We start from the raw sequence: 26,610 nt of genomic DNA, 5'->3' as shown, positions 1-26,610 counted from the left end.
GTGTGGTGGTTCCAGGTTAAAGGTGATAGCAGGTATGGTTAGTGATCAAAATAGTGATCAAAAGAGAGGAGACTGTAATGGACATGTGTGTGTTCTGTATATGATTGTATTCTATTTTATATGTATTGCACAATGTCCTCACTGTGCACAAGGCACTAATAATGTTTTCAGTACATGTTTGCATTGTTTTAAGTCGTGATTAGAATTAGCCTGCCTATGTAAGGCCCCTTGTTACCACAAACGTACAATTGTAATATTAATGTGATACTTACGTTATTATGTGTATAAAAACCTTCAATTACGTCATAATAAAACAGAGCAGTTATTTGGAAAGATGCTGAGCGTATCTTTTGTGTATGTTCCCTACTGCAGTAGTTATTATTAATTTGGAACCACTAATCAATATGAGTTGCCTATCTACAAAATGTCTAAGTTAGTATATTCATGTCTGTGTGTAACTGGAACGATTTGTTCATACCTGGCGTGAAGTCTGGATTGAAGATCAATGGTGTGAGAGGGCCAGGGGATGTTGTTAAATCAGAGATCTGAGTTACTATTTGTAGATGTTTAAATCTTGCTCCAATAAGAGGGTGTTGTTCAATTGTTTGGGGCAGGAGTCCCACGGTATCCAGGGCGAGTGTGTCACAGGTACTGGACCTAAATTATTTTCCAATATCACCCAGTCCTTGTTGTCTGCGTGACATGTCCAGTCTATGATTCTGGTGAAATGTAAGGCAAGATAGTAATTTTTTAAGTTTGGGAAGCCCAAAAAAACACAAGATTCTAGGTAAGACTGTCATTTTGATGATGGCTGCTCTGCCAAACCACAAAAAAATATTTTAAAGACCATCTATCTAAATCCCTATTTACAGCTCGTAAAAAAGTTTGAAACTGTATAAAGTGAGTCAAGTTTCGGTGTCAACCACATCCCTAAGTATTTGAGAGCTTTAATTTCCTATTAAAATTTGCAGTTATTTTGCATGGTCTCTTTTGTGTTCTCTTTCAGTGTTAAATTTGAAAGTGTCATTTCAAAACTCCTGACAGCTATACACATCAGTGGAGAAGCAATGGAACACTGAGTATGTGCTGTTGGGACAGTTGGATGAAACCAAATTGTTGGTTTGCTCTATGTACGGCTCATACAAAATACAATAAAATGGTCATTACTGAAAATACAGCATCTCTCTTGCCCTCTTCCTTTGCTTATTGATAAAAGACAGGTGAGTTTAGTATAGGTTGTGTTCTTATCAAAGAGGTAAGCCAGTTGACACATATAGCACACCCGAAAACAACTATTGTAAAAAGGATCCATGATGAACATTAAACTCATTTCATTTAGACTCAAATCTATGTCTTTTTAATTACATTTAATGTTGCAACAAATACTGTATATTTAATGCGTAAATGCTGAAAATCTGGGTATAGTACAAAATAATGATTTCTGTTGTCACTAAATAAGGAATGTAATCTTTCATGTTGAAATACCATTTTTCAGTAGCTGCATGAGTGATGTGGGTAATTATGCCGATGCACCTGGGATTCCAATGTGATTGGAGTGGCCAGCTCTCTGTTTGCAGGCTGTCAAACTGACGCATCACTTTTCTGCTTATCAGGCAGGAGGCATGGCACAGCTGATATGGGAAACAGGTAAGTTCTGCAAAGGTCTTCACTTTATGTGCACTAGTGATTACCGCTCTTATGCTGGGCATGGGAGGGGGCATTGTGAGCAAAAGTCTTATAACTGACAAAGGAGGAAGCGTGTGGATACAATATATTAAAAACACCAAAAACTGTCTCTATTGTCATTTACAACACCTTTAATGACCAGCATCATTTCTAGGAAGCTAAAGACAGCTAGGAGATTCTTCTGCTACTGAGAATGCCGCAATAAAAAAGGAAACTGATCTTTGGAAGCTGTGCCCAAAAAAGGCAGGCAGAGAGTAAAGGACTAGACACCAGTATTGCCTGTGTTTCTCTACAGCTCATTCCCCATTGATGATCAATCATGTCTTGCTCTGCATAGTATCCCTTGTCTTGGTAGAAGCAGGGCTTTTCAATCTCACATAAAAGCCTCCAGATAGGAGAAAAGTAAGCAGCACATAAGTAACATCACCAAATTTCACTCCTAAACTCCCGAGACAGCAAAAGACAGAAAAACCTCAGATCTCGCACTGTAGATATACAAGCTGTGGGTACAGGAGTGCCTAGGCGCCCTGACATACCATGGAGTACACTACTTTTTTCAAGAGAAATTCCAGAAATAATCTACATTTGCAGAGTACTTCTTAGGCTCAATTAACATTCTAATGGTTTCCTATAACAGGGCAAATCTTTAGATTTAGAGTTAAGGTCTACTTTAAAGCTGGACCCAAGGAAGAATCAGCCAGACTTAAATCTAAATAGTAAATTGACTCCAGTGTCTTACAAAGGACTCTAAATGTATGGTGCCATAGCCGGTTGGAAGCTATCCTTTGCTCTGCAAGTCATGGTGTGAGAGAGATGAAAAGCACCTATAGGTCACATTGTATTACCATGTACCACTGCTTGGGGACTACATTACTCCAGAGTCACAAGAAGAGTGTTACTTGGTGGGTTGCATTAGCATGTAGATAGCTGCTACTAATGTCCACTAACAAGACTGGTACCCTAGAGAAAATGGCAACAAACATGTCACAGCAGGAAGTTTAGGGAGAGGAGTATATGGAAAGCATGCAAAACTGTGATACATGGTCTTTGAGTGACATCAGTAAGCCCTTAACAAGATATATGGCAAGAGACCCCCCTGAAGATGATATTTTATTAGAGAGAATGCCTATCCTGTTGTAAGGCCTGTCCTGCAAGGAGGCTGTACTGTCAGAAAGACTGTAATACAGATAGACTGTGCAGTCAAGTATACTATTTTGTTTGAAAGATTGTACTGTCTGAGAGAATGCCATGTTGGACAGGCTGCAATGTGGAGTGAACGCAGGTGGAGAAGGTCCCTATAGAGAGATCTTCAAATGGAGAAGTTCCCCTCTCACAATGGATACCATGTAAAGACATTGCCCAATTAGAACTGTTCCAATAAAAAAAAGAGCTTGTCCTTTTAATGAATTTGCTGATGGCTGTAAAACTTAATGTCAGCCCCTAGCCCCTGTGCCCCCTTAATGTAGCCCCTACAGTGCAGTCATGTCACCTGTGCTGTCACTGTCACAGAATGTATGGAGCCAGATCTATCTGGAATGGGAGTGGAATATGTTTCTTTCTTGTGAAGCTCTGCAAAAAATGTAAGTTGACATTTCTTTATTAAGAAAATGGTATCAAACCACTATTTGTCCTTTTCAGTAGTAATGCTGCTTGCTGCTAGCCAATTTATATGAAATATTGCTGCAGCCAATACAATTACTTTGCCATTCATTAAATTCTGCTATTCATTCAATTCTACCATTCAGTAAATTCTGCCATTCAGTCAATACCATGAGCAGGGCAGCACATTGACTAATCGGTTTGCACTTCAGCCTAGCATCCCTAAGGACCCAGTTCGAATCCCTACCTACCTTGTATTTTCATGTTCTCCCTGTGCCTGCATGGGTTTCTCCAGCTACTTTTGTTTTCTCTCCCATACTCCAAAGACAAGCTTGTAGGTTAATTGGATCCTGTAAAATTTGGCCCTATTATAAGTATGAATGTGCGTTAGGAACCTTACGTTGTAAGCTCCTTGAGGGCAGGGACTGATGTAAATATACATGATACAGAGAGTATATGAAATAAAAAAAAAAACAATAAACAAAAGAACATAAGCAAAAGTAGATGAGACAGCTTGAATCATTTAGAAAGCAGATTTATTTTGTTTTAAGTTAGATAGGAATTGAGTAAAAGGAAAGAGTGTACAGTGCCTTGAAAAAGTACTCATACCCCTTGAAATTTTCCACATATTGTCACATTACAGCCAAAAATGTAAATGTATTTTGTTGGGATAATCCAACCATGTGTGGGCTCCATCTGTCTTTTTCTGTCAGAATGTCCGACCAACAAAGTTTGAGAGCTGGATATAAAATTTTCCAACGACATGATCCGATTCGATCTATTTGTAGAGAATTCCGATCGGACAAAGTGCCACGCATGCTCAGATCAAAGCTATTGGCTACTAGCCTGAACGTAGTCCCGTCGTAACGAATGAACATTATCACATTCCGAACGATCGGATTTTCCGACAACTTTGTCCGAGCGTGTGTATGCAACACCAATTTCGGACAAAATCCGTCAGAAAAAATCCGACAGGTTTTGTGGTCGGAATGTCCGACCGTGTGTACAAGGGCTAATAGTTGTCCTGTGGACAGATTCTCCCACCTGAGCTGCGGATCTCTGCAGCTCCTCCAGAGTTACCATGGGCCCCTTGGCTGCTTCACTTATTAATGCTCTCCTTGTCTGACCTGTCAGTTTAGGTGGATGGCCATGTCTTAGTAGGTTTGTATTTGTGTCATACTCTTTCCATTTTCGGATGATGGATTGAACAGCGCTCCATGAGATGTTGAAAGCTTGGGATATTCTTTTTTTATAACTTAACCCTGCTTTAAACTTCTCCACAACTTTATCCCTGACCTGTCTGGTGTGTTCCGTGGCCTTCATGATGCAGTTTGTTCACTAAGGTTCTCTAACAACATAGAACAAATTTATTTATAATGAGATTAAATTACACACAGGTGGGTTCTATTTACTGATTAGGTGACTTCTTAGGGCAATTGGTTCCACTAGATTTCAGTTTGGGGTATCAGAATAAAGGGGTCTGAATACAAAGGCACACCACACTTTTCAGCTATTTATTTGCAAAAATTTTGAAAACCATTTATCATTTACGTTTTTGGTTGTAACAGGACAAAATGTGGAAAATTCCAAGTGTATGAATGCTTTTTCAAGGCACTGTATACAAGCATTTTAAGGAGTCTACCCTTCCCGTTAAGTTATGTTTCTAATGCAGTCTCAGAGATGTTTTAAAAACTTCCATTTTAGGGTCAGACCACAAAAAATGTATAGGCTCCTGTCTTCCTTGCTGCTTCATGGATAATGGAACTACAAATAAAAATAAAATGGACGACTAATGCAAGACTTTTGTGATTCTCCTTGTTAAGCCATAACTAGCCATGCTTCTAGAAAAGGCCCTTAAGAATCAAAAGGGCAACTACAGCCCACCATACTCCACCTGAAGTCCGTCTAAAGCCGGGATGTCTAACCTGTAGCCCTCTTGGGCCATAGGTGGCCCCACACAAAATCGTAAACTTACTTACAAAATGTTGATATTTTTGGGGATTTTTTTTTTTTTTTTACATGCATTTACACTTTGAGATCACATGCAGTCAAAGAGAAATTTGACAGTGTCTAGCTGTGTGAAGCTAGGCAAGTTTATTCACTGATGGCTAGCAACAGTGCTATCATTTAAACAGCAACAGCAGCAAGAGTGGGTGACAATGCTCTTCCCTCTAAAACCAGTCAATGGGTATTTATAAAATATTCCAGGAGGGTACTCAGAAAAATAGAGACCCCTGTCTTACTGGTATGTCATTCTCAATATTGTACACATTATATTTTAGTATTGGGTTGCTGTTCATGATTCAAGCATCTTGCAGATTTCCAAGGTATTCAAATGGAAAACAATTCAGAATCACAGCCGTATCCCCAAATCTGACTAGTGTTAGGATATGTCTTGTTTAATGTTATAAAAACAATTGTGCCAACCATCTCCTCCCAAACTCTCTCCTGGCACTGGCGTTCAACCCAATACTAACAAATTTGTTTTGCATGGTGTTAGTAAAGAATAGTCCTGTCCACCACAAGTGATATTTATTTATAGGTAGAGTATTTTGGGCTGGAGCAGACCCCCTGCTTTTGATATTCTTACATCAAGCTCTCTTAGCCATAACTGCCACTCTATTCATGTCCACTTGGGGGTTTTGGGTGCTCCTGCTCACCTTGCATCGAGTGGTGGCTGGTGCTCCAGTCGGGTGTACTCGCTGTCCAGTTCATGAGAGCAGCTATTGTCACGCTATTGTCGCATAACTGGGTGAGCTGGGGGAGCAGTGCTCTGTACCCCAAGGCAACCCCTTTTTGAAGCCAATTAGAGCCTCAGGCTCCACTTAAAAAAATATTGAAATCTATGCATCTGGCACCCTGCATGTAGCTTAGTGGCCAGGTGCATGGTTTAGGGGGGCGGTTGCCCTGCGCCGCTAATGAACGGGCCGCCACTGCTTGCATCTATCAATACCTCCTGTTGCATTTTCCTCTATATCAAATAATTCATTAGGCAGAGTGGGACCTTCTCATCAGGATGCCAACAAGTGTGCAGACCTAGGAAATCAGAAATAGATCTCATCCACATTGTCCCTAAGAAACTGTAAGGTGAAAAAATTCACAAGCATCCACCAAAAACTGAAATCGCAGTTTAGTGGGAGATTAATCCTTCAAATTATATGAGACCCATATTAATTGTTATATCGGTAAATAATACTGGAAAAAGACAACAAGGACAGCAGTCCTTTAAAATGTTAGACAAAAAGGTTTTGAGATGGTCTAGACTGAACATAGGAGACCAAGGGCATTTAAAAAAGTTTCAGAATCTTTGGCTTGTTGGAAATTGTTTGTATTGGAAAGTAGTGAGGCATTATTCAGCATATCTGAATTTAGCCTGATTCTTTGATCACTGCATACCATTTTTAGAGATTAAATACATTTCAAAAAGCACTATAGAAACACAAACATGATAATTCCCATAATTAATTTGGGAAAATATCTAGTAAAACCTAATTAAAAATATTTTAAACTAGTCTGATTTTAACAGTTTTATAGCCGCATGTAGCAAAATATGATTCAAAAAGTTGATGTACCATAAACAATAATTGCTAAAGATTCATTGAAAGCTAATTTGTTGTAGACTGGTGGCACTGAAAATGTTAAACAAACCACTATTTTGCTTATAAAACTGACCAAGACCCTAAATCCTCTGTATGCTTCTGCCAGCAAGAAAACCTAATTTCACAGTTACTATAGAAACCATGAGGAAATGGTACCCACCTGAAAACTGACAAAGCTATAACACTGATTGAAAAAGCTGATGATACAGAAATATTTACTTAATCCTTTCAATACAAGTGGGACCAGCAACATAAGTCTCTTTGAAGTGAAGTGGGCCCTTCTGGCAGTAAAAATTCTTAATGCCCTGATAAAGTTGTATACTGCTGCAAGTCTATGTTTTTTATACCAACTTTGAGAAACTAATTTTATTACTTTTGGGACAGTGAACTTTGGTGAAGGAAGATCTACTGTGTGCATACAAGAAGAATCTTGACACATTTCTAAATAAAGCCAAATACCGTATATACTCGAGTATAGGCCGACCCGAATATAAGCCGAGGCCCCCAATTTACCCCCAAAAAAACTGGCAAACTTATTGACTCGTGTATAAGCCGAGGGTGAGACATGCCTGTCCATCCCTGTGTGTGTGTCCGTCCATCCCTGTGTGTCCGTCCATCCCTGTGTGTCCGTCCATCCATCCCTGTGTGTCCGTCCATCCATCCCTGTGTGTGTGTGTGTCCATCCATCCATCCATCCCTGTGTGTGTGTGTGTCCATCCATCCATCCATCCATCCCTGTGTGTGTGTGTCTCCATCCATCCATCCATCCATCCCTGTGTGTGTGTGTCTCCATCCATCCATCCCTGTGTGTGTGTGTCTCCATCCATCCATCCATCCCTGTGTGTGTATCCATCCATGTGTGTGTGTGTGTGTGTGTGTGTGTGTGTGTGTGTGTGTGTGTGTGTCCAGCCTACCTGTGTCCCGAGCCTCCGTCCCGAGCCTCCGTCCCGTGCCTTGCCTCCTTGCCTCCGTCCCGTGCCGTGCCTTGCCGCCGTGCCTTGCCTCCGTCCCGTCCCGTCCCGTCCCGTGCCGTGCCTTGCCTTGCCTTGCCTTGCCTCCGTCCCGTGCCCTCTTCGTCGGCGCCTCGGCGGCCATTGTAAAATTCAAAAGCTGCGCCGCCGCCTTCGCCTGTGATAGGCGGAACACTGAATTTCCCAGCAGCCTGTGTTCCGCCTATCACGGACATCGTATCATCCTCGTCCGTAGTACGAGGATGATACGATGTCCGTGATAGGCGGAACACAGGCTGCTGGGAAATTCAGTGTTCCGCCTATCACAGGCGAAGGCGGAGCCGGAGGCGCGGCTTTTGAATTATAGAATGGCCGCTGTCTGTCTGCTCGACACGCTGATCGAGCGGGCAGACAGCGATGACTCGAGTATAAGCCGAGGGGGGCACTTTCAGCCTCAAAAAAGAGGCTGAAAATCTCGGCTTATACTCGAGTATATACGGTAGCACTGGTGCTTAGCTAGACCACAGATCAGTTATGTGCATTCACATTAATCATTTAGTTATACAGTCAATATAAAAAAAAGACACAAGTCCATCTAGTTCAACCAATAGAAAAAAAGGAATACATGAATAGAAAAACATTTAAAACCACCATGTACATAACCCTATATTGACAGTTAATTCAGAGCAAGGCATAAAAATCTTACAAAGCACGGTCCAATTTACTCCAACAGGAAGGAAAAATTCCTTGCTGATCCCATAAGAAAATCGAATATTTTCTGGATCAACAATCTCTGGTGTTATTATCTATGAATGGTTATTTGTTATGGACTGTTGTATACTAAGGTCGTATTGTGGACTGTCCAGAAACTGGCTGTAAAGAAACATTAGTGCTTGAATAATTAACATCTTTTAAGCGAGTCAAGGAGACTCGGCTGATCATAGATCAGAGTAGGGGGCTGATCCTGACCCCTTACCATGCAATCAGCTGTTAGCCAATGACAGATAATCATGTGCTGTAAACAGAGCTGGTAATCGGCTATTTTTTATCCTCACGCTAACAGTGTCAGGAGAAAAAAAAACCCAATCATCATGATCATGACATGGATCCCTCACAAAAAGAACCACTGCGGCCTCATCTGTGCCCACAAGTGCCACCTGCCAGAGCCCACCAGTGCCTTCTATCAGTACACAACAATGCTGCCTATCAGTGCCCAACAGTGCCACCTACAAGTGCCCACCCATGGCACCTATCAGTGCCGATCAGTGCTGCCAATCAGTGCCCATCAGTGCCTCATCATCAGTGCTGCCTATCAGTGTTACCTACCAGTGCCTATCAGTGACCAACTGTGCCACCTGTCAGTACCTATCAGTGCCACCTATTAGTGCCCTTCGGTGCTGCCCATCAGTGCCCATCAGTTGCACCCATTAGTGCCATCTATCTGTGGCATCCATTTTTGTGTTTTTTTTATTTTCTGTCTTTTTTGTTTGTTTATCAAAAAAAAAAAAAACCCAGTGGTGATTAAATACCAGCAAAAGCAAGCTCTATTTGTGTGAAAAAGAATGCAAAAAAATTAATTTTAGGTACAGCTTTGCATGACGGCGCAATTGTCATTCAAACTGCGACAGCACTGAAAGCTCAAAATTGGCCTGGGCAGGAAGGGGGGGTTTAAGTGCCCATTCTCCTTGAGCCAGTAGAGGGAGAGCTAAAGCCAATCAAACCTATAGACTTCCATGCAGAGTACTGAGAATCCTGGGATTTGTAGTTTGAGGCAGCAGCCATATAATGCAACAAATAGTCTCCTACACTACAGATTCCAATAGCCACTGTGCAATAGGAGGAGTGGAGAGATGATTTTTATTAAACTGCTCAGGAAAGTTCTTCCTCTTGGTACCGGGGGGGTGAGAAAGAGATCACCTATGTCTGGATATTCGGTTGCCAGCAGGAGACCTTACCAATGAAGATCCGAGCAGAAGACTGGGAGTGAGGACACCCGGGGCAGCGCTCACTGCCCACATCACAGCACCAGCACTGCTGCCACAGGGAGACTGGAGCATCCATTCACACTCTGCCTTCCACCCCTGATTGTTGGAGGCTTTTCTACAGCAACAGATCACTGCAGCATCCCATGGACTGGTGAGAAGGCTATTTGGCCATTGCTGATACTGCTAGCAGGGACTGAGCCACTAAGAGCAGGACAAAGGTACCCAATCCATACCACACCCATACTGCACGCTAAAATGCGCTTATTCCAAACCTAAAAATCACATATACTGTACCAGACCTATACCACATTTTGCCAAATATTTACTATATCTACCTCACACCTGTGTCAGTAATTTGCCATACCTATACTGTAGTTATACTGCATGTAGGTTAACTGGGACTGTTGTTAAGTGCACCAACACTCTTAAAGGGCTCCAACTTATAGCCAGGAGAAGTCTCCTTTGTTCCCCTGCCCCCCCCCCCCCCCCCCAGTCTCTACTGTTATTGCTGAATTGTGTTATTACCATTGTTAATCAATTTTATACTTGCCTAGTTACTAACCATATTGGGTGACAATATATTAGGTTTGCCTTTACTACCTGGTTTGGTGCCTGGATTTCTTTGATATAGCACTATTATTGGGTACTAAGGATTACTTTCAGTGAATTCTTGAGATATTGTATGTTTGTACACTCAACCTGATGTGTCAGAGGGGTGAGGTTCTTGAGAAAGTCAAGGCAAAGAACAGAGGACCCATCCTATCCAGCGGCTCCTATAGGAGTAGCGCTACACCTGTAATTTGACGTGTAACATAGTGAAGAACTTTGGGAAAGGCATTGAACCAATCACAAATATAGATTTTGTGGGAGAACAGATCCAGGTAGGAGACTGATATTGTACAAGTTAAGCCTCTTTCACACGGATGGACCATTCAGGTCCGCCTGTCAGTTTTTTAGGCAGACCTGAACGGACGCTCCATAGAGATCTATGGAGTGACGGAAGACATGTCCGTTGACATCCGACCCGCTCCTATCCGAAAATGTGTGACGGAGGAAAACCTTATTTTTCCATCCGTCTGCGGATCGGTTCGGATGAAAATGGACTCTACGGGTTCGTCTTCATCCGATCCCCCATAGAGGAGAGCGGCGCAGTGTGCAGATAGGGACCTGCCAGCAGGGATCAATAGAGCTATCCCCCACTGAGCAAGACGGTGCCCGTACATGGACACGTCCGTGTGAAAGGCCCCTAAATCTATTGTGTGCTGGGAGCTGTTCTTCTTCAAGGGCCCCAACTTTGCCGACCAACACTTTTTTTTTCATCATTCATTGGCCAGTGTAACAAAACAGGGACTGTTTTAGCAAGTTAAGACTGTCTTTATACACTGTTGCTAAGTAAAAGCAGTTCAGTTCTAGTAATTATTGTTAGTCAGAATACTACAGGTGTTTAACCATATCTTATCAGAGTATTGTTATTGTCTTATTGATTGTTTGTATTAGTAATCGTCTCTTCTTTTAGGCTATTTTTGGCCTAATAATTTTTTTGAAATACCTCAAGGTGTGTCAGTAAGTGCTGGGTGAACGAGGGGTGTCATCTTCAGGTGTGCAGAGAAATCACAAAACAATTCAACAGTTCCTCCAGGGTAGTGCAGCATAATTGTTCTCCATATATGTATATTTAAGCCAGTTTTCCTTTATGCATGACAAAATAGCTAAGTGTTCCCAATTTATGTACTGAATTATCTCTTTTACTTTTATTGATTCTCTGTTTTATTTAAAGTAATAGGCATGAGCTATACTATGCACTTACTATAGTATACTATGACAAACTAAGGAGTTCACTTTAGTGAATCAATCTTTTAAAGGCATGTTTTTTCAGCTTGGTATGTTCTTGCTTTGAAGTCTTGCTGGGTAGTGATGGCCGAACGGTTCGCCCGGCGGTCGTTTCGCGGCGAATTTCCGACATTCGCGGTCCGCACGTTCGAACGCCTTTTTCCGTCGTTCGCCGCGGCGGACTTACGTGTTTAATGTATACAAGAACTTTAACCTTTGGTGACACGTTTATCATGTGATACAGGACAGCCAATTGAGACATGACAGCACATGGACACTTGTACATTCCCCCTAACCTATAAATACACCCGATCCGGTGGCCATTTTACATTCTTTCTTCTGTTACGATAGGGACAGGTTCCTGTGTGGAGTAGGGAGAGATAAACCACTAGCTATTTGGTACACAAAAGTTCTTTTCAGGACTGGTATAGGTGTTAGGTGTTGATAGGTTTGCTGTGCTGCTGATTCTTGCAGCAGCCTGAGTGTCTTTTGTTAGTTTAGAGAAAGGGAAAGGACGGTGTATGCTACAGGGACAGCCAGATTAGTCTTTCATCATCATCATCATCATCATCATCATTAGCTGTTACTATCAAGGTCCACAAAAGAGCTGTTCCAGTAACCACTAATCGTTCTCTTTTTTTGCCAATTTGTATAGGGACAGGAAGGAAGCAGTGTTGTCAGGCAGTGAGGGTAATTTTAAAGACTTGCTGTTATTATTAGTTCCACAAAGGTTCTTTTCAGGACTGGTATCAGTGGTACAGTAATAGGCTTGTACATGTATAATATTCTTTCTTCCAAATATAGAAAGGATATTATACTTGACTGCTGCCCTTCTGCTGCAGTCTGCTAAACATTCACAACTCACTTGTTCCACAAAAGTTCTTATAAGGACTGGTAACTTGGTATAGGGTGCTACGGTACATAGGCTTGAGTGCGGTACAGTCTGCTGTTCTGTAAGGACCGCTATCGGTCCACAATAGATAGGGTTGACGTGCACCACTGCTGACCGCTCACCTATACTGCAGCAGTCCTTCAGCGGTATAGGGACTGACGTACAGTCTGCTAATCACTAACACACAACCTGCTTGTTCCACAAAAGTTCTTATAAGGACTGGTAACTTGGTATAGGGTGCTACGGTACATAGGCTTGAGTGCGGTACAGTCTGCTGTTCTGTAAGGACCGCTATCGGTCCACAATAGATAGGGTTGACGTGCACCACTGCTGACCGCTGCCCTATACTGCAGCAGTCCTTCAGCGGTATAGGGACTGACGTACAGTCTGCTAAACACTAATACACAACCTGCTTGGTCCACAAAAGTTCTTATAAGGACTGGTAACTTGGTATAGGGTGCTACGGTACATAGGCTTGAGTGCGGTACAGTCTGCTGTTCTGTAAGGACCGCTATCGGTCCACAATAGATAGGGTTGACGTGCACCACTGCTGACCGCTCACCTATACTGCAGCAGTCCTTCAGCGGTATAGGGACTGACGTACAGTCTGCTAATCACTAACACACAACCTGCTTGTTCCACAAAAGTTCTTATAAGGACTGGTAACTTGGTATAGGGTGCTACGGTACATAGGCTTGAGTGCGGTACAGTCTGCTGTTCTGTAAGGACCGCTATCGGTCCACAATAGATAGGGTTGACGTGCACCACTGCTGACCGCTGCCCTATACTGCAGCAGTCCTTCAGCGGTATAGGGACTGACGTACAGTCTGCTAAACACTAATACACAACCTGCTTGGTCCACAAAAGTTCTTATAAGGACTGGTAACTTGGTATAGGGTGCTACGGTACATAGGCTTGAGTGCGGTACAGTCTGCTGTTCTGTAAGGACCGCTATCGGTCCACAATAGATAGGGTTGACGTGCACCACTGCTGACCGCTCACCTATACTGCAGCAGTCCTTCAGCGGTATAGGGACTGACGTACAGTCTGCTAATCACTAACACACAACCTGCTTGTTCCACAAAAGTTCTTATAAGGACTGGTAACTTGGTATAGGGTGCTACGGTACATAGGCTTGAGTGCGGTACAGTCTGCTGTTCTGTAAGGACCGCTATCGGTCCACAATAGATAGGGTTGACGTGCACCACTGCTGACCGCTGCCCTATACTGCAGCAGTCCTTCAGCGGTATAGGGACTGACGTACAGTCTGCTAAACACTAATACACAACCTGCTTGGTCCACAAAAGTTCTTATAAGGACTGGTAACTTGGTATAGGGTGCTACGGTACATAGGCTTGAGTGCGGTACAGTCTGCTGTTCTGTAAGGACCGCTATCGGTCCACAATAGATAGGGTTGACGTGCACCACTGCTGACCGCTCACCTATACTGCAGCAGTCCTTCAGCGGTATAGGGACTGACGTACAGTCTGCTAATCACTAACACACAACCTGCTTGTTCCACAAAAGTTCTTATAAGGACTGGTAACTTGGTATAGGGTGCTACGGTACATAGGCTTGAGTGCGGTACAGTCTGCTGTTCTGTAAGGACCGCTATCGGTCCACAATAGATAGGGTTGACGTGCACCACTGCTGACCGCTGCCCTATACTGCAGCAGTCCTTCAGCGGTATAGGGACTGACGTACAGTCTGCTAATCACTAACACACAACCTGCTTGTTCCACAAAAGTTCTTATAAGGACTGGTAACTTGGTATAGGGTGCTACGGTACATAGGCTTGAGTGCGGTACAGTCTGCTGTTCTGTAAGGACCGCTATCGGTCCACAATAGATAGGGTTGACGTGCACCACTGCTGACCGCTGCCCTATACTGCAGCAGTCCTTCAGCGGTATAGGGACTGACGTACAGTCTGCTAAACACTAATACACAACCTGCTTGGTCCACAAAAGTTCTTATAAGGACTGGTAACTTGGTATAGGGTGCTACGGTACATAGGCTTGAGTGCGGTACAGTCTGCTGTTCTGTAAGGACCGCTATAGGTCCACAATAGATAGGGTTGACGTGCACCACTGCTGACCGCTCACCTATACTGCAGCAGTCCTTCAGCGGTATAGGGACTGACGTACAGTCTGCTAATCACTAACACACAACCTGCTTGTTCCACAAAAGTTCTTATAAGGACTGGTAACTTGGTATAGGGTGCTACGGTACATAGGCTTGAGTGCGGTACAGTCTGCTGTTCTGTAAGGACCGCTATCGGTCCACAATAGATAGGGTTGACGTGCACCACTGCTGACCGCTGCCCTATACTGCAGCAGTCCTTCATCGGTATAGGGACTAAGAGTTTTGTCACAGGGTCATTTAAAAAATGACAGGCAGAGGAAGAGGCAGGCCCTTCCGCAGGGGTGGTAGGGGTAGGGCAGGAGCAACAGGCTTGAGCCAAAGTGGGAAGTTGCAGAAGGTGCGTTCAATTACTTTAAAGGATGCACCAGACTTGGTTGAGTGGCTCGCTCAGCCTTACTCTTCTGCACCCTCCTCATCCTCTCGATCTGCACCCTCTTCTTCACTCTCTGCTATGTGCACCCCCAAAGACACTACCACCAACAACACGACCACCACCACCACCACCACATACCTTCCGCTTGAGTCACTGGAATTATTTTCCGATCCATATCAAGAGGACATTTCTGATGCGCAGCCACTCTTGGTATTGGATCAGGAAGAGGAGGTAGCAACAAGCGCTACTCAGCAGTCTGACGCCAGTACCCAGATCAGCCCAAGGAGGAGGTTGGTCCCCGGTGTTGCTGCCTACTCCGAGATCTCTACTTATAGCGGTGGGGAAGGTGACGTTGATGATGACGTGTCTAGTGATGTCACGTGGGTGCCCACAAGAGAGGAAGAGGAGGGGAGTTCAGAGGGAGATATGGACCAGCAGATAGGGAGGAGAAGCAGCAATGACTTACATTGCACAGCAGGGACAAAGCAGACTGCAAATGTATCAGGAGCGAGTCATCGACCATGTACGGTCACATCTGGCGCTCCCAGGACACCGGCACATGGCTCCGCAGTGTGGGCTTTTTTTAACGTGTCCGCTGCTGACAATAGCGTTGCCATCTGCAATCTTTGCAGTCAACGCGTTAGTCGCGGTAAGCCCAATACTCACCTAGGGACGACCGCCTTAAGAAGGCACATGAGCAGCCATCACCGAGCCCAGTGGGAGCAACGGAACACACAAAGCCACACTGCAGGCTCTCACCGTCCAGCCTCGTCTTCTACTTCTCCTTCTCCTCTCTCCTCACAATTGTCCTCCACTCCACCTTCCATCACGCCAAGCTCACATTTTTCTGCAAAAAGGCAGGCTTCCGTGGGCCTAATGTTTGAGCGTAAAAAAATGATGACGCCGGATAACCCTCTTGCCCAACGGTTGGCGGCTGGCTTGTCAGAACTCATAGCCCGCCAACTACTGCCATATAAACTGGTGGACTCGGAGGCCTTTCGCAAATTTGTGGCCATTGGAACACCACAATGGAAGGTCCCAGGAAGGAAGTATTTCTCAGAGAAGGGCATCCCAGAGCTATATGGCCATGTTCAGCGGCAAGTGAATGTATCTCTGGCACACAGTGTCGGTGCCAAGATACATCTGACCACAGACACGTGGTCTAGCAAACACGGGCAGGGAAGGTATATCAGTTTTACTGCCCACTGGGTGAACCTTCTGACGGCCGTCAAGCATGTAACCCGTGGCACCCGTGTAGATTTGGTTTTACCGCCACGGATTGCATGCAGGCCTGACTCTTCTTCTCCTCCTCCTACTCCATCCTCCTCCCTCTCCTCCTCAGCTGCCTCCTCCTTTTCCGCTGCTAGCGTCTCTTCCACTGCACCGCCCAAGCTCCCCAGAACCTATTCCACATGCCAGGTGAGACGTTGCCATGCCGTGCTGCGTCTGTTGTGCCTGGAAGCAAAGAGCCACACTGGCCCGGCACTCCTTTCAGCTTTGCGTTCACAGGCAGATGAGTGGCTAACACCGCTCAATTTGACAGTTGGTAAAGTGGTGTGTGACAACGGTGCCAATCTGCTTAGCGCATTGAAACAGGGCAAAATCACGCACGTGCCGTGCATGGCACACGTCTTAAACTTGGTCGTGCAGCGATTCCTTGTCAAATACCCTGGGGTCCAGGACATCTTGCGGCAGGCAAGGAAAATCTCGGCCCATTTCAGAAGATCTTACACGGCCATGGCTCGCCTTGCTGACATTCAGCGGCGACACCATCTGCCGGTCAGACGTCTTATTTGCGATTGCCCGACGCGATGGAACTCAACCTTCTATATGCTTGATAGGCTGCTCCAGCAGAAACGTGCAGTTAACGTCTACCTGTATGAACTCTGCGAAAGAAACGGTTCTGGGGAGCTGGGTTTTTTTTCACCGCGCCAGTGGCTGCTCATGCGCGACACATGCAGACTTCTGCGGCCATTTGAGGAGATCACCAAACTGGTCAGTCGCAGCCATGGCGCCATCAGTGACATGGTACCTTATGCCTTCTTTCTGGAGCGTGCATTGCGTCGTGTCATTGATCAGGCTGTGGAGGAGCAGGAGCGGGAAGATGAGGAAGTCGCAATGCTGGATGAATTCCCAGGGGGGGCTACTCTATCTGAGACAAGTCAACAACAGGAGTCTGATGAGGAGTCAGAGGAGGATGGTGCCGGGGCGGATGAGCAGGAGCAAGAAGAGCATGCTTTAAACCTTTCTGGGATCCCTGTTGTGCGAGGATGGGGAGAGGAGAATGAAGAGGACGACATTATCCTGGATGATGAGCAGGAGCCAGGCCACCACACCGCTTCCACTTTAGTGCAAATGGGGGCCTTCATGCTCCAGTGTTTTAATAGGGACCCCCGTATAAAAAGCATGAGGGTCAAGGACCAGTACTGGGTGGCAACGTACTTAGACCCCCGGTACAAACACAAAATGGCGGAAATGTTACCGCCGTCGCAGAGGGCTGTCAGAATGCAGCACTTCCAGGCCTTGCTTCGAGAAATGCTGCATTCTGCTTTTGCGTGCGCTGGCAGAGGAGCAATTCCCACTCCCAGAGAAGGATTTGCGGGTACCAATCCAACAGCGCCTGCAAGAAGAGGCCGGTTTGAAGATGTGTTGGTGACTTCGGATATGAGGTCATTCTTTCAGCCGACCCATCGACAGGTGTCATCCGGATCCAGCATCAGGGAACGCCTAGACCGTCAGGTGTCCGACTACATTGGGTTAACGGCCGATGTGGACGCTCTGAGGAGTGATGAACCCCTAGACTACTGGGTGGGCAGGCTTGACCTCTGGCCAGAGCTTGCCCAATTTGCAATCGAACTGTTGGCTTGCCCCTCATCCAGTGTCCTGTCCGAAAGGACGTTCAGCGCAGCAGGGGGGATTGTGACCGATAAGCGTACTCGCCTAGCTCACCACAGTGTTAACTACCTCACATTTCTAAAAATGAATGAGGCATGGATCTCGGAGGAATTCAACACATGTGATCAGTAGACCATGTATATGTCTATAAACAATTTTTGGAATCAAGCACACAGACCTTCTTAATTCATTTGGCTCACTTCCCTGACCCAAAAAAGCACACCGTACTATATGCCCCTACCCTCCTCTTTGAAGAGGTTGAGCGGTGTCATATTTCTACTGGGGCTGCTTATTATGAGGGGTTCCCACCATCCCTGTGCTGTGCTGACTTCCTCCTGGGTGTTCTTATTATGAGGGGCTCCCACCATCCCTGTGCTGTGCTGACTTCCTCCTGGGGGTTCTTATTATGAGGGGATCACACCATCCCTGTGCTGTGCTGACTTCCTCCTGGGGCTGCTTACGGTGCTGCTGTCAGCGCTGTATGTCACGGAGCTGCTGTCAGCGCTGTATGTCACGGAGCTGCTGTCAGCGCTGTATGTCACGGAGCTGCTGTCAGCGCTGTATGTCACGGAGCTGCTGTCAGCGCTGTATGTCACGGAGCTGCTGTCAGCGCTGTATGTCACGGAGCTGCTGTCAGCGCTGTATGTCACGGAGCTGCTGTCAGCGCTGTATGTCACGGAGCTGCTGTCAGCGCTGTATGTCACGGAGCTGCTGTCAGCGCTGTATGTCACGGAGCTGCTGTCAGCGCTGTATGTCACGGTGCTGCTGTCAGCGCTGTATGTCACGGAGCTGCTGTCAGCGCTGTATGTCACGGAGCTGCTGTCAGTGCTGTATGTCACGGAGCTGCTGTCAGCGCTGTATGTCACGGAGCTGCTGTCAGCGCTGTATGTCACGGAGCTGCTGTCAGCGCTGTATGTCACGGTGCTGCTGTCAGCGCTGTATGTCACGGAGCTGCTGTCAGCGCTGTATGTCACGGAGCTGCTGTCAGCGCTGTATGTCACGGAGCTGCTGTCAGCGCTGTATGTCACGGAGCTGCTGTCAGCGCTGTATGTCACGGAGCTGCTGTCAGCGCTGTATGTCACGGTGCTGATGTCAGTGCTCTGTATTACGGTGCTGCTGTCAGTGCTCTGTATCTCCTGCACCCTCTTGTTTGCCTACCCTGGTCCCTGACCTTCCCTCTCCTCCATTGCCTTCATTAGCTCCATAGTCCTGAATTGTCAGAACAATTTCCCAAATAAAAAAAAAATGCTTGTAGTTATCGATCCCAAATTCACCTCATACATGTATTATGCTATTGTCCAGGTGGTGGGACTACGTGCTACCCCCTAATAATTACCCCGTGGCCGCAAATTCGACCTAAAGGTTTGCGAAATTCGCCTCCCATTGAAGTCAATGGAGCCCGCGGCGAACGGTCGTTTTCGCGAACGTTTGTGTCCGTTCGCGTTTCGCGTTCGCGAAACGTCCCGTCGGAAGTTCGTCCATCACTATTGCTGGGGTATCTCCATAAATCTCCATTGATTCCCTGATGAAGTCATGTGATTGTGACGCCACATGTAGGGAAGGAAAGGCACTCAGACTGGCATGGGCAGACGAGCTCACTGCTCGTAGAAGATAAGTTCATTGTTTACATATGTTTGTGAGTACCCCTTTGCTGTTGTTTTAATAAACGCTGCTTACGTTTTGAATACTATACTATCCAGAATCCCCCTTCTTTTTATCATTCTGCTTTATATGAGGATTAAACACGAATATTTAACCAGATTGGCACAGGCTTATTTGCACAAAGGAAGAAAACTATCAATTGTATTACTGGATTTTAATTTTCTGCACATTTGGAACTTGGTTTGACTTTATGATGGACTTGCAGCTTACACAATTGAAGATTTGCGCCTATGTGTTTGTTGTTTGCACCTTTGCACAGGCTATTTGCACATATTGCTTTATTGCACATTTGCTATTTTGCACAATTTTAATTTTTGCACATTGTTTTTCACTACTGCGTATTGTATATTTTACAGTGGTATTAGCAATTTATCTATGCACTTTGCACTGCCCTGACTACTGTTTGGAATTCATCTTTTAATTTATTTTACTTTATGATTTTGTATTCACATTGTTGATTTATCCCTATTGAAATTTCCTATATACTGCTACCTTTAGCAGTGACATTTTTTTTTCACTTTGTTGGGAACAGTGCAGCACCACCTTTCTTTGATTCTATCTCCATAAATAAATCTTGCCTCCTGGAACTTATTTTTCAGAATTCATAAAAGCACACATAACGTAACTCCAGTAAAAATGGTTTGCTTTGTTTTGTTAGAAAAGATTAAAACCCCAGTGAGGTTCTTACCATATTGAGGAGATTTTCCTTCACTTTCTGTCCTGGTTTAGGGAAAGAAGATGTAGTACAGGTATTTTTGTCTTTTTACCTTAACGCAGAGAATGCATATTAAATGAAAATTAAGAATAGATTTTAGCAAAATATAAAAATATAAATATAAAAATATAAAAAAATAGATTATTTTCAGTACATGTTCATAGTTTATCTCTTTTCATGTAACATATACTTAGTCATGCTATATCGCTTGCTACCTTGTGGGAAAATGTTAGAATTGTAACTGATATACCTGTTATCTGTTTGGACACCTTCTTTTTTGTTATCCACCATCTAATATTGGTCATTGGTCATTAGCTGGCATTAATTACACAACACTCTTACATTTTATATTACGACCTAATAATTATGTAGGCAGAAAGATTGTAGGATATAATTTTCTTATATTTAGCTATATATAGCAATGCCCTTGATAAATACCAACTTTTTTTCAAAGAGTTGGAAAAGCAGCATAGGATGAACATGTAGAAATGTATAAAGCTTTTATAGTGCAATTTCACTGATATTCCGCTGAGCATTTTAGCAATTGCACAATTTCTAACACTGAAAACAGAAGGCTAATTAGGTTTCTGGAACAATATTGATCACAATATATATAGAGTTGTTTTGTTATGTCCACTTAAACTATCCTAGCATGTAATACCAGTAGACAATTTTCTAAATGATATAGATGATAAGCACTGGGGATCACACCAGTGTGCCTCTAAATTGATCTAAGCTGTACTGCCAAGCACCATTTATGTAAGAAGAAGCGAGGTCAAAATAGTGGGAATAGATGATAAGAAGTAATGATAATGGACACTCCACAATTCCTGGGATGTGTAACTTGGGATAAATGTTTCAACTTAGGGTCTGCAAGTTTAGAGTCCACACAAGTTAAAGGATTTCCATAAATCGTTGGAAGCAGATGGGCTCACCAGGCACTTTGCAGAGATTAGAGCATTGCACAGACTGTAAATTAAATGTTTATTAGCATAGGTACCTGCCAAAAGCTGTACAAGCCGACATCTGCATGGAATATAGACACAGTCTTTGCAAATTTCCAGCTCAAGGTCAAAGATAAAATGACTGAGGGAAGCAGTGCATTGTGTCATTCAGAATTTTAGAATTGCAGACCTTATTGATTTATAAAAGAATGGTAATGACATTAAAGTATGAACAACATAAAATGTGAAACTGACACTATGGAGTGTTATAAACTAAGGTTCCTAATTTTAAAGCAGTGGTATGTCCTTATCATGGCCATACAGCTGCTTTGGAAAAAAATAAAATACTGGCACATTTATTAATTACAGTGATGTGTCTTATAATTGTGCTTTACAAGAAGAGCCGTTTATTCCAATGAATGAAAATAGAAATGTCAGGAGAAGGAAACCCCCATTACAGGAAATGTCAAATGCATAAAACAGACCTCTCCATATAGAATGCATAGAGAACTGCACGGAAAACTTCAGGTTCCACACCGAGGCCTACATTATAAGGGCAGTCAGTAAAATGCAAGCACCAAAGGAGTAACCCTTGCAGTGTTTAACAAAGCATGGATTGTGATATCTGCTCTCCAGTATAAATAAACTAACAAGTGATGACATGCATTATATTTTTTCACCTCCAGCTTATTTGTCCATTCGCCTACAGAATGGCCTAACGATAGTTTGGTATACTTTCCTCTTACAAAAATCCAAAATCCCCTAATTTGGATTAGAAAATACTGTACTGCAGTCAATTAGCATTGACATTGTTAAAGTGGTTGTAAATGTTCAATTTATTTACTTTTTTTATTTTCAAAAGATTTTATTGTAGAATAAAGCAATAACAGATATTGATAACAACCATTGTATATGAGATACAGAGAGTTGACGGGCCAAAGAAAAATAAGACAAGCAGGAAGTGCCCGGATAAATTGAAAAACATTCGTTACTAACAGAGGAAAGAGAAAGAAAAAGGAGAAGGCCTATGGGCCTGGGGCCCAGATGCTGTATACTATACATTCCTTATCGCTAGGTCCGGTAGGTCCGGGGGCATCCCGTCCCCTCTCGACACCTCAATGAGCTGTGTCGAGTGGGGACGCCACGCCAGATAAAACAGTGTAAGGTAAGGTAGAGTGAGAGTGGAATTTAGTCCCAATGCGGTTGTAAAAAGGATCAGGAAGAAGAGAAGGGAAGAGAAGCAGGTAAGATAGAGGAGGAAATTGATGGAAATGCTTGAATCGAAAAACCTGAGCTGCAGGATAATCAGAGCTAACTTACAAATACTGTATGAGAAATAGTACACTGAACCAGTGACTTTCGCTGCCGGCTCTACTTGGTCTGGGGATGATGAATTACTAGTTAGACAAGCTTAATACATTTTGGGTGTGATAACCAGGAAGACCATTGTTTGTTGAATCTAGATTCTGTCATGTGTACTCTGGAGAAAAGAAATTCCATGCGACAATGAACATTAAGTGTGTTAATAAGCTCAGTTAGGGTTGGAGGGAGGGGGTTTTTCCACGCACGAGCTATGAGCAGGCGCGCTGAGATTAAGACGTGGTGTACCACGGGTAGAGAGGAGGAGGGCCAATATTGGGAATCCAGACCAAAGAGAGCCATTCGCGAGGTCAGCTGTTGGGGAGAGTTGGTTAAGGTCTGAACCAGAGAGGAAACTTGTAGCCAAAAGGGTCCAATAGCCGGACAGCTCCACCAGATGTGAAATAAGTCCCCGGTGGAATTGCAATTTCTCCAACACTGTGGGGAGTGGGTGGGGAAGATGGTCGCTAACTTTTGCGGTGTATAGTACCACCTATGAAACAGTTTCATGACCGCTTCCCAATGTGTAATGTTTTTGGAGATGACTAGTGGGGTGCGAAGTACTCGATGCCAATCTTCCATGGGGAAAGAGCAATGTAGCAGGGATTCCCAGTAGAGTATGCTCGAAGATTTTGAGGATGAGGTGGGTCTGGAGAGGAGTTTGTAGATGAAGGATATGCCCTTTAAAACAGTAAGAGGGCGGTTATAGAAATGGAGAAGCTCCTTGGAGGTGGGGTCTGGAGTCGTCGAGCTTTGAGAGATGATATGTCGAAGCCTTAAGTAGATATAAAAGTCCTTATGAGAGAGACTAAAGTCCGAAATCAGCTGTTGGAAGCTTTTTAGATCCGGACCAAGAAACAGGGCTCCAATGGTGGTGATTCCGGCTTCATGCCAGTGCTTAATTGATAGGTCCGGAGAGAGAAGTTGTAGCGCTAGTAAGGGGAGATTGTTCAATGCGGCTCTGTGTATGCCCAGATGATCTTTGCGTATTGCACTCCATTGAGATAGGCAGGCCCTTACTGTGGGAAGGATGGATCGTGTGATCGGAAGAGATAACCAGATTGCTGCTAGGGTCAGTTGTGGGTCAGCTGGGAGAGTTGCTGCTTCAATTTGGTGCCATCTCGTGTTGGGGTCTTGCGACCAAAGTTGTCTCCCCTGGTCTAGTATGATTGCTTTGTAGTACTTTTTAACGTCCGGTGAGCCCATCCCTCCAGAGGTAGAGGGAGTGCTTAGAATAGAAGATTTCAAGCGGGGTTTACGTCCTGCCCAAATGAATGAATCTAAGGTACGCTGTAGTTTATCTAAGTCTGCTGAGAGAATCGGAAGCGGGAGGGTCCGAAAGAAATAAAGAACATGTGGAAGGAGAAACATTTTGGTTAGGGCTATCCTACCAGCCCATGAAGCTTTCAAGGAGGTCATATTTGAGGATAAATTGTTCAGTTTCGTGAATAAAGAGACAAGATTACTTCGTAATAAACCAGAGAAGGGAGAGACCAGTTGAATGCCTAGATATTGCAGGGATGAGCCGGGGGCCCAGGAGAAGGGTGCTATTTTAGTAATTTCTGCTTTGAGCGCTGGCGAAATCTCTATGCCAAGCATGGCTGATTTTGAGTGGTTTAATTTGTAAAGGGAAGCTTCACTAAATTTATGGAGGACGTCAGTCAGGGTAGGCAGGGATTTCACTGGATCAGAGACAGCAATGATGACATCGTCTGCATAGAGACCTATCTTATGACAGGTATCTTTCACATTAATACCATGTATATGGGGGTGCGAGCGGATGGACTGCGCCAGAGGCTCCATGACTAACGCGAAAATCAAGGGTGAGAGTGGGCAGCCCTGGCGTGTACCATTAGTGATTCTAAAGGGATTTGAGAGAATGCCGGAAGTGCGGACCCTCGCAGTAGGTGAGGTGTATAGACCTAGAATAGCTTTTAAGAACTCGCCCTCTATGCCAAATTTCCGGAGAACTGCCTCAAGATAACCCCAATGGACTCTGTCGAACGCCTTCTCTGCATCCAGTGATATCAGCAGAGAAGGCGTTCGACTGTGCTCTGCCCAGTGGATAAGGTCTACAAACCTGCGGGTGCCATCTGAGGCTTGGCGGCGGGGAATAAAGCCCACCTGGTCCGGGTGTATGAGGGAAGTCATGTGTTGTGAGAGTCTGGTGGCAAGAAGCTTGGCATACATTTTTAGATCGGTGTTAAGTAGTGAGATAGGGCGATAGTTAGCCGGGTCATGCGGGGCCTTTCCTGGTTTATGTATGGTGGAGATGGTAGCTTCTAGGGATTCTGAGGGGATCTCCCCTGTGGCCAGCATGTGATTAAAGGAGTTGCATAAATGCGGGGTCAGTTCATCTATAAACGTCTTATAATATTCGTTTCCAAAACCGTCTGGACCCGGGGCTTTATGTAGGGGGAGACTTTTAATTGCGTTTTTAATTTCCAGCTGTGAGAAAGGTAATGCTAGGTCAGCAGCTTGAGAAGGGGAGAGGGAGGGGAGGGTAACGTTGGAGAGAAATGTCTGGATATTCTCTGTCATGGGCTGCGTTTCCGTCGTGGAGTCTTTTAAGTTATACAGTTGTTGATAAAATGCGCAAAAGCAGTTGGCTATGTCTCTAGGATTAGTCAGTCTGTTGCCTTTAGAATCTATTAAGTGGGAGATTGTGGATTGGGCAGTCCTGTGTTTGTATTGTTGGGCTAGAGCTTTCCCTGATTTGTTACCCTGAGAGTACCAAGTTAGTTTAAGTTTTCGGAGATAGAATTCATGTTTATTCTGAAGATAAGTACTCAATTCTGATCTCAGTTTGCTGAGTTCTGCGTGCGTGGAGGCAGAGGGGGATTTCATATTAACCTTCTCTAGAGATTTTATCTTATCTAGATAAGTGTTAAGGGTCGCTGTGCGCTTTTTCTTCTCCTGAGCCCCTAGTCGTAGCAAAATTCCCCGTAGAACTGCTTTGTGTGCGTTCCAGCATGTGGTGGGCTTGGGGACAGAGTGCTGGTTTACATCGAAATAATCATTTATGGCAGTCTTGACCTGTTCCCTAATGTCCTTGGTGCTTATCAAGTTGGGATGTAGTCACCAAATTGTGAATGGGGAGGTAGGAGGGGAGAGATTGAGAACCATAGAGATGGGGGCATGATCAGACCACGATATTACACCAATTTTAGTGGATGCAACTGCTTGCAGTAGCACTTTGGATGTCAGGAACAGGTCAATCCTGGAATATGACCTCTGAGCAGTGGAATAAAACGTATAGTCTCTTTCAGTACCATGTTGACACCTCCAGGGGTCATAAAATTCTTCCAGATGTAAAAAGGAGGAGAGGGTAGAGGACCTTCTCCTTTGGGGGGATGAGGAGTCCAATGCGTGATCTGGTACCGCATTGAAGTCTCCACAAAAAATGATTTGATCTTTCGGGTAGTGTTGTATTTTGGCGAGAATGGACTTAAGAAAGGGCTTTAGGTGAGTGTTGGGAGCATAGATGTTCACAATCACCATGGGTTTGTTATTGAAGGAAGCGGAAAGGATCAAGAACCTCCCTTCGGGGTCTTGCTCTACATTGGAAACCGTAAGTGCCACCGTAGAGCGCACTGCAATCAGAACACCTCTAACTTTTTTATCCGTGCGGGAATGAAAGATATGTGGGTAGCGTTTATTGGTACATTGTGGTGGGTTCCGGGAAGAGAGATGGGTCTCCTGTATGCATAAAATATCAGAATGGGAAGTCGCAGCTTCCCTCCATAAGAGGGAGCGCTTGAAAGGACTATTCAGTCCCTTAACATTAAGGGACGTGATTGTAAGGGACATTAGCAGATAGGGTCAGTTGTCAAGATGGTACTGGAATTGACGGACCTTTACAACAGAACTAAGTACAAATACTAACTCTGCGAGCAGAGAATGAACACAACAATCAATGATTGTAAGTCAAGGTGTACAAGTAACCAAACAGTAACTTTAAAAAAGAAAAAAAAATACA

The sequence above is a fragment of the Lithobates pipiens genome, unplaced genomic scaffold, assembly GCF_037356315.1.
Source record: "Lithobates pipiens isolate NorthernLeopardFrog02 unplaced genomic scaffold, aLitPip1_a1.2 Scaffold_30, whole genome shotgun sequence".
NCBI lineage: Eukaryota > Metazoa > Chordata > Amphibia > Anura > Ranidae > Lithobates > Lithobates pipiens.
Note: the sequence above shows the minus strand (reverse complement) of the source record.